This window comes from Theropithecus gelada, chromosome 9, assembly GCF_003255815.1.
Source record: "Theropithecus gelada isolate Dixy chromosome 9, Tgel_1.0, whole genome shotgun sequence".
Taxonomy (NCBI): Eukaryota; Metazoa; Chordata; class Mammalia; order Primates; family Cercopithecidae; genus Theropithecus; species Theropithecus gelada.
Window position 1 is genome coordinate 74,576,180 of NC_037677.1, and position 9,439 is coordinate 74,585,618.

At 35.2% G+C, this 9,439-nt stretch overlaps 1 pseudogene; it reads left to right on the forward strand.

The window, feature by feature from the left end:
• The first annotated feature begins 1,827 nt into the window (after window positions 1-1,827).
• LOC112630964 lies at window positions 1,828-2,304 on the forward strand (annotated as a pseudogene).
• Window positions 2,305-9,439: the final 7,135 nt, after the last annotated feature.

Consider the following 9,439-nt stretch of genomic DNA (forward strand, 5'->3'; position numbering starts at 1 on the left):
GTGATCTTTTATTCTACATTTCTCTCCCTCACATCGGGGGTGAAAATGAACTCAGTTAACCCTTCCTACTCCCTTCTTCTGGGCTCAAACCCTTCATTGTGTTGGAACAGAGACGAGGGAGGAAGAGGACAAGAGTTCCTTATTTAACTGACTGGTTTTGTTGTTCTCTCTGTTAGTTGTTGATACTTCCCTGTCCAACACTGACTGCCTGATCACTGATGCTCACTGGATGTCGAGTGTCTAAATTTTCGACGTCATGGGGGTAGAGGCTCCAAGGGGGAAGCCTCCCCGGGGCTGGTTCCTTGGCATTTGGAGATCTGGCTTTAGTTCAATCACCCTCAATTTCCCTGCTCCCAGCTCCTGCTCCAGGCCATCCACTTCATATCCTGTTGCTGCTGTGGTTTCCTTCTGTACTTGAGACTCTGGGTGGCTTCCAGTAAAATGATTTAAGTGTAACTACTTTGAGCAATGTCTATTTGACCCATGATACCTCACACACTTTTTTATCAATTCAGACAGTGAGAGCAAAGCAGGTTGGAAATTAAAGAAATTGAAAGCAAACACACAGGAAAAGAAGAAGTAAAATTACCTTATACTTGGAGACAACATGATTATCTATTTAGAAATTCTACAGGATCTACAAAAGAGCTGCTATAATAAATGAGTTCATTAAGGTTGCTGGACACAAGGTCAATATACATAAATTAGTTATGGTTCTACGTACTAAGAATTAGCAATTGCAAATCAAAATATCATTTATAGTAGTATCAAAACACAGGAAATACTTAGGAATAAATTTGACAATAGATGTGAAAGACCTGCACACTAAAAACTATAAAGCATTGCTGAGATCAATTAAAGAAGATCTTAGTTGAATGGGGAATATATATCATGTTCATGAGTCAAAACATAATATTGTTAAAACAACATTCTCTTAAGTAATCTGTAGGTTCAACACACTCAAATTGCAATTCCAGAAGGATTTTTTTTGGAGACATTGACAGATTGATTTTAAAATATATATGAAAATTCACGGGACTTTGAATAGTCAAATCAAATTTAAAAAATAGGAACAAAGTTGAATGGCTATCACTACCTGATTTCAAGGCTTACTATTATAGGTAGTTACAGTAATCAAAACAATGTGTTACTGGTGTAAAGATAAACAAAAGATCAATGAAGCAAAACAGAGAATCCAGAAATGATCAGTACATAGAAACCTATTTTTGGTAATGATGCTATGACAAGCAAATTAGGAAACGATGATCTTTTCAAGAAATGTCTCTGCAATAGATATTCATATGCAAAAACTACAACAAAATAAAACCAAAAAAAAAAAAAAACCAACAGAATGTTGATCTCTACCTCATATCATATATAAAAATCAACTCCAAATGGATTATAAACCCATTGTCAAATCTAAAACTGCCAAACTTCTGGAGAAAAACATAGGTGAGAAAATCTTAGTGACCAGAGATTTGCAAAATTTTAAGTATTATACAAAGCATGAACTCTAATTATAACAACTGTTAAAAAAAAATGAAAAGATGAGCCACAGATTGGGAAAACATGTTTGTAAAACATATATCAAACAAAGGACATTCACCTAGAATATATGAAGATATCTTACAACTCAATAATAAAAAGAGGGACAACCCAATTAAAAATGGTGATTTAAACATCTTCACCAAAGAAGATATAAGGATGGCAAATAAGCACATGTAAAGAGGCTTACTAACTTTAGACTTTAGGGAATTGCAAATTAAATCCACAGTGAGATACCCCTACACTCTCATATTAGAATGGCCGAAATGGATCTCATTGAAGATGGTGGCGCAGTCTGTGTCCGGCATTATCAGAAGAGTCTTTATGTGGACAGTCTCAGGGGCACCTGAAGAGAATTTTGGTCTCGATCCAGAAAACAGAAAGAGCCAGTGGTTGCTGAGACAGTAAAAGAGGTGAAAAAAGAACTTATCCCGGTGTGTCCACCCTTACAAAGCCAAACATATACACCACCTGAAGGTCTCCAGAGTCGTTTGGAATCATGTTAAAGAAGTTTTTGGCTCATTTCTTCCTAGTAATTGGTGAGACATTCCCCTGGAAGATGGTTGCTCACAGTTCAGTCTCTTGGCACATTTAGCTGATGACTTGGGTCATGTAGTCCCTAACTCCAGAATCCACCAGTTGTGCAGGATTAGAGATGTTCTTGGTTTCTATAATGTCCCTATTCAAGATAGATCTAAATTTTATGAACTCAATGCCGGTAATCTGCCCCCCAATTTGAAAATCACTTGGAGTTACTAAGCTATTCGGAGAGAAATACATTGAAATCATTTTATCCCCCTGAGCAAGGGGGCTGCTTATTAGATTTTTTTTTTTTTTTTTTTTTTTTTTTTGAGACGGAGTCTCTGTTGCCCAGGCTGGAGTGCAGTGGCGCGATCTTGGCTCACTACAAGCTCCGCCTCCCGGGTTCATGCCATTCTCCTGCCTCAGCCTCCTGAGTAGCTAGGACTACAGGCGCCTGCCACCACGCCGGGCTAATTTTTTTGTATTTTTAGTAGAGACGGGGTTTCACCGTGTTAGCCAGGATGTTCTCGATCTCCTGACCTCCTGATCCGCCCGCCTCCGCCTCCCAAAGTGCTGGGATTACAGGCGTGAACCACCGCGCCCGGTCATGGGAGCTGCTTATTAGACTTTCTGATACTTTATCATGTGAAATACTATCAGAACTGTTCTCTAAACCCACTTTTTCTATAGAGGAATGTATCATGTCTTTTTTTCTCATATTATGAATGGATAAAAAATAACAGGATTTTCTATTTTCATATTTGCTGAAATAATTTTTTAAATGAAATTAGGTCATTAATAATTTCTGAAAAACTTTGAGAGGGCACTGTCATTAACTTGGATGTAAGACAGGAGGACATTACAAGTTCAGACCCTCCATAGGCATAAAGTAATAGTTGCAAGAAAATATTTTCATCCTGTTAGGACTCATATCTAAGATAGGTTATTGTATATTGCAAATATACAAGTAAACTTGTATTACATAGATACCTATGAAAGAAACATGAAAGTATGTTGCACATTACTGACCATTATAGATTACTTTCTTTTGGAATTAAAGGTTTGTTAAAGTGTTAAAAAGTGGCTGAAATGAAAGCAACTGACTATACCAATTTTGTCTTGAGTCTGTGAAGTAACTGGAAGTCTCATACACTGCTGGTGGGAATGTGAAGTGTTGTTATTGCTTTAGAAAACTATTTAAAAGTTAAGCATACACTTACCATACACTCCAGTCATTCCACTCTTAGGTACTTATCCAAGAGAAAAAAAAACATATGTCCAAACAAAAACTGCATAAATATTCATAGTGATTCACTACGTAATAGTCCCAAACTGAAAACAACCCAAGTGGTCCATCAACAGGTGAGTGGGTAGGCAACTTGTGCTACAGCTACACAGTGGAATATTGCTCAGCTGTAACAAGGGATGAACTCTTGATACACATAAGAATATGGATGAATCTCAAAATAATTATGCTGAGAGAAGAAATGAAACTATCTTTGCAGATTATGACAGTGAGAGAAGTCTAGCATGGCTGACTCCATCTTGCTTCTAGCTTCACAGGCTGGCTGTCTTTGCTCACCCCTGAGGATAGACCAAGCTAAGCACTGGAATAATTTAGTTTACAGTTAAACTTTGAAGCAAGGATAATAATAGGTCCCTCCCTAAAATGAACCTTCTTGCTCAGGGACTGAAACCACCTTTGTAATACTAATGAAAGTTCACAAAATTAGAGTTATGGGAGGCACCTAAATTCTTCTGAAATGCAGGTGTACTTGAATGATAACCAGTTATTGTCCCCTAGCTTGATTTTCTATAATCCCTTGCTACTCAGGTCATGTGGTCAGAGGTCACAAGATTTGTTACTTCCCTTATTGCTCCTATATATAACATCACTATTGTAGAATCTAAGATTGATCTTTTGAGATGTTTTTTAGACTTTTGCATTCTGGCAACTGACTGACTCCATCTGGTCCTGGGACTCATGACTCAACTGGTACTGTGGACCTCACTGAGAGATGGATTCAGTGCACAAGGACTATTTTCTACACTCCTGTGATTTCATCCTCAACCAATCAGAAGCACTCATTCCCTAGGCCCCTGCCCATCAAATCATTTATAAAAACACTAATCTCTGAGTTCTTGGGGAGACCAATTTGAATAATAACTCCAGTCCTTTTGCATGGCTAGCTCTGCATTAATTAAACTGTTTCTTTACTGCAATACCATGATCTCAGTGAATTGGTTTTGTCTGTGCAGCTGGCAAGAATAACCCATTAGGGGATTACAGAAAGCCAAACAAAACAAGTATATAGTTTATAATTCCATTTATGTAATTTTTGGAAAACGCAGATGAATCGAGAGTAATAGCAGATCAGTGGTTGCTTAAGAAAAAAGTGGAGAGGAAAGAGAGACATTGAGGGGTGTAGGAAGGGATTACAAAGAGATATAAGAAAACTTTTCAGGGTGATAAGTATGCTCATTACATTGATTGTGGTTTTGCTGGTGTGCATATATGTCAAGAATCGTCAAAACATGTATAGTAAATATATATAGTTTATTATATGCTAATTATATCTCAGTGAAGCAGGGGAAGAGTTTAAAGGAGAAAGAAAATATTGTGTATTATATGATACTATTTTTATGATGCTGTTTTCATAAAAATCACATCACACATATATGTATACATTAATAAAGGATTGGAAGAATATATTCTAACATGTGATGTGATTTTCTGAATATTCCAAATTTTCTATAATAAGCATTTATTTCTTTGTAAAGAGAACCAATTGAAATCATTAGCCTGGTGAGTAGAGCATAGACAGCATTCTCATACTCTAAGACAATGAACAAGACTCTTTGAATTAATTGTAGAACCTTAAAGACTATCTGGTCTCTTCCCCTTATTTTAAAAAAGAAACTGAGGCCCAGGAGAGGGAACAGATTTGCCAAAAGGTACAGAATAAAGTAATGATACTACTCAGACTAGAATGCAAATATGGGGACATCTTTATAGAATTTGTTCCGCTGTATTATATTTTCTTTTAAATTGCATTTCTCCTATTTTGACTTAATTTTAGACTTATAGAAAATTTGTAAATTCAGTATATTTCTTATATGCCTTTCACCCAGCCTTCTCTATTGTTAACATATTGTATAACCACATAACAATTATGAAAACTAAGGAATTAACATTGATATAATCCTATTAATATAATTTAGACTTTATTCAGATCTCATCCTTTTTTTAAAAAAATTTTTTATTTTTACTAACATTCTTATTTTCCTGTTCCAGAAACTTGATCCCACATTGCTTTTAATTGTCTCTTCTGCAATCTGTGACAGTTTCTCGGTTTTTCCTGGTCTTTTATGATCTTGATAACTGTAAAGAATTCAGGTCAGATGTTTTGTAGAACATTTCTCAATTTGGGCTTGTCTAATATGTTCCATGATTAGACTGAGGTTTTGCGTTTTGGGAAGGATACCAGAAAGGCAATGTTCCCTTTTTAGTGCATCACATCCTAAGAGGGTGTATGACATCAATAAGTTTTGTTACTAGTGATGCTAATCTTGATTGTTTGGTTAGGTGGTGTTTGCTCCTGTCTCCACTGTGTGGTTATTGTTTTTTCCTTGCAACTAATAAGTATTTATTTTGGAGAAGATACATTGTGACTATGAAAATACTCCATTTCTTTTTAAATCTTTGCCCATGAATTTTTGTTGCTGTCGGTGGATTATTGTTGTGGTACTCTAATGATGACATACTATTTTCTTCATACTTTCTACATGTAATAATTGGAATTTTTCTGTAAGAAACAGTGGTTCTTCCTTTTCCCATTTATTTCTTTATTCATTAAAAAATTAATATCAGTATGGACTCATAAATATTTACATTATTCTTTTTATTCTAATTCCAAACTATCATTCTTTTTTTTTTTTCCAAACTATTCAAACTTTGGCTATTGGGAGCACTTTTGGGTTGGCTCCTGTGCCTTTTATCACGTCTTCATCATTGTTTTTTTTTTTTTTTTTTTTTTTTTTGACAGTCTTGCACTGTCGCCCAGGCTGGAGTACAGTGGCGCGATCTCAGCTCACTGCAACCTCCACCTCCTGGGTTCAAGCGATTCTCCTGCCTCAGCCTCTTGAGTAGCTGAGACTACAGGCATGCGCCACCACCCCTGGCTAATTTTTGTGTTTTTAGTAGAGACGGGGATTTGCCATGTTGACCAGATGGTCTCGATCTCTTGACCTTGTTATCCGCCCCCCTCGGCCTCCCAAAGTGCTGGGATTGCAGGCGTGAGCCACCGTGCCTGGCCATCTTCATCATGTTTTCGAACACTTCTTTACTTTCTGATATCACAAAATGAACCATGCTTATTTTTATATTTTCCCTGATACAGCCCTGAAATTAACTATTACATACTCCTCCAAGGATCTCTAGTTCTTTTTATTGGAGAATGAAATTTAGAAACCAAGATCTGGGCACTTATGAGTTCATTACTATTGGAGTGTTGCTGTTTCTAGGCTCTCCCAGTGGGCAGACCTAGAAAATACATTTGCTATTTGTTGTATGTATGTTGTATATCTACAGCCCATGTGGCATTTATTTGAATTGTGTGAGCCTATTTTTATTGGTTAAATTGAATAATTTAAAACTTTTAATGGATAAAGTAAAATTTAGTCATGACTGAACAGATATTCATTATCTGGTGGTTTGTGCTCTTTCTTCAAATTATTTACCATTAAGAGGTTACTGATATTTGTCACTCCAGTCTCTCCTTTATGTATCAAATAGCTATCTTATGTTTGTTTAGAGTGATTTTAGCTAGTGCTTGAGTATGAGAAAGGAATTCTTTTCATTTAGAAAGCATATCCTTAAACCCTGATTCACATATTAGGAACTGTCTTTTTCAAGTTACAAATGAAGCAGAACACTGCAAATAGAAAGAAGTCCAAATAGCAAAACCCAAGTGTCTCCAGAAGTTTCCTTGAGAACAAAGTGAAAATTTAAAGTTGAACTCTATGAAGGTTAGAAGCAGTCAAATATTATCAATTTCATATGGTTGAAAAGGATGGAAGCGGAGGTAGAAGCCTGTTGGGAAACTGATCAGTCTCTGCTACCTCTAGGCCTCTACCATCCCAGAGGAACCCTCAGCTGGAAGATATAACCTTCCTTGTGAATACCAGGATGAACCAAACATACCCATAGAAGAAAGACAACTGGATAGCAAGACATCAAAACTGCTTCCAAAGTGAAAAGCACACTAGAAGAACGTGGACTGTCATAGGTGTCCTCACTTCTGTGTGTTCACAGCACAGTTTTCAATACTGGCATTTATGCCAGAAGCTTTACTGAGATCAACTAGCATGGAAATTAATAACAATAATAATTTTACTTATATAGTTTATAATATATTTATTATATAATTAAATATATCACACATAATTGTATATAATCAAATATATTATATATAATTACTTAGAATAATTACAATAATTATAATTGTCATATATGTATAATATATGTATGTATAATATTTTAATTGCAATACTTATAATACAGTGTAGCCTCACATTGACACAGAAAGCATCCAACTTTATTGTGATATTTAAATACTCTTTTAGTGCTGTCATTATTAGAGTAGAACCAGTTCTACCCTGACTGCACTCTCTTACACAGTCACATTGCAAAGTTCTTGCTTGTTGTTACAAATACTTAATTTTTTACTGGCATCATCTTAATCCTGTAACTCTTATCCTTGACTTTCAATATGTTATACTTGATATTAAATAGCATTACATGACCTGCGAAGCTTGCGATTGAGTCTGACTGATACTGCTGTAACAGTATAAATACTCAGTGTTAGTAAAATTTTAGGGGGATCAAAGTTGAACACAAGTGTGAAGGGTTTGAGATGATCAATAAATGACTTGTGAAAATTCTCTGTTGAATTAGTGGCAATGGTGACACCCAAGCCCAGTCTTCCCAACAATAAATCTAGTGCTCTTTCTTCTGGATTAGAGTCCTCAAAATAATTTTCTGTAGCACACTGGAGTATCAAATATGTGAATTTTTCTCAAGGTGCTGGGAATGTCTTCCGGTTGAATGAGACAAAGTCCATGTCTTCAAAAAGCTTATAATATAGTGTATAATTTTACAAACTAAACTACCTTTGGCTGATTACTTAACTCCAATGAACTTCAGTTTGGCTCTCTGTAAATAACAACAGCTAACATTTACTGCACTTACTCTTTGCCAGAAATTGCACTAGGAGAAACTCATGCTAACCTTATGCAATCAGTATTATTATTCTTCTCTTTTGAAAGACTCAAGTCATTAATGCTTGAGGGTATTGCTATACTGGAAAATGTCTAATAACCAGTTTTCCTAAAATATGCATATGTACATACACAAATTATTATAATTTTATTGTTCAGAATTTGTAGCCACATTTAAAAACTAATAAAAATACTCTTCATTGTGAATTCCACATAGCTAACTGATTCTGCCAGAATTTTTTGTTGATTTTTGTGTAATTCTTGTATCCTTAGCCAAATGTTGTAATTCAACAATGATCTGACAAATGAAGTTGCATCCAATGCTCTAATTCTTTTCACAATACATTTATTGTCATTAAGTATTATATTTGGCCAACTGTTAGCCTATTTCTCATATGCATACAAATTCTTTAAACTAAATATAATGTCATGTATTGGAACTTTACTTATTCCATTTGTCAATGATTTCTTTGCTGAATCAGAGAATAATATTTGAATATTGAGAAAATATATTCTTAATGTTTTGTGTCATTCATAATGTAATGGCTATAGATGTGACACAGTAAGAAGAGGTAAATTCATAGAGATAGCAGATTGGTGGTTGTCTGGGGGTGAGGGGAAGGGGAAATGGGGAGTACCAGCTTTATGGGTATGAGGTTTTATTTTGGAATGATGAAAATGTTTTGGAACTAGATAGAGGTAGTGATTTCACCACATTGTGAATGTACTAAATGCCACTTACGTTTTTAAGTCCTTAATTCTATGTTTCGTGAATTTAATGTCAATTTACGAAAAACCTCTGTTAGATTCTTATAAAGATATTATGGGAAAAATAAGGAGATACTCTCTGAACCATAAGGAGTATCACAAATGTGGTTCTCATACTTGTAAAAATGTGTTTGCACAAGGTCTCATCCCTCAGGTCCCTACCAAGGCATCATCTGATATTATAAATATACCTAGACATGTGGGATTTAATTTGATTTATTTTTTTTCTTAGTTATCTCTCTCAGCAAGAGTTTGAATTTTAATCTAACTCTTTGGGGATTAAATCAAACTAGATTATAATTGATAAAATTTAGTAAAAGTGGAA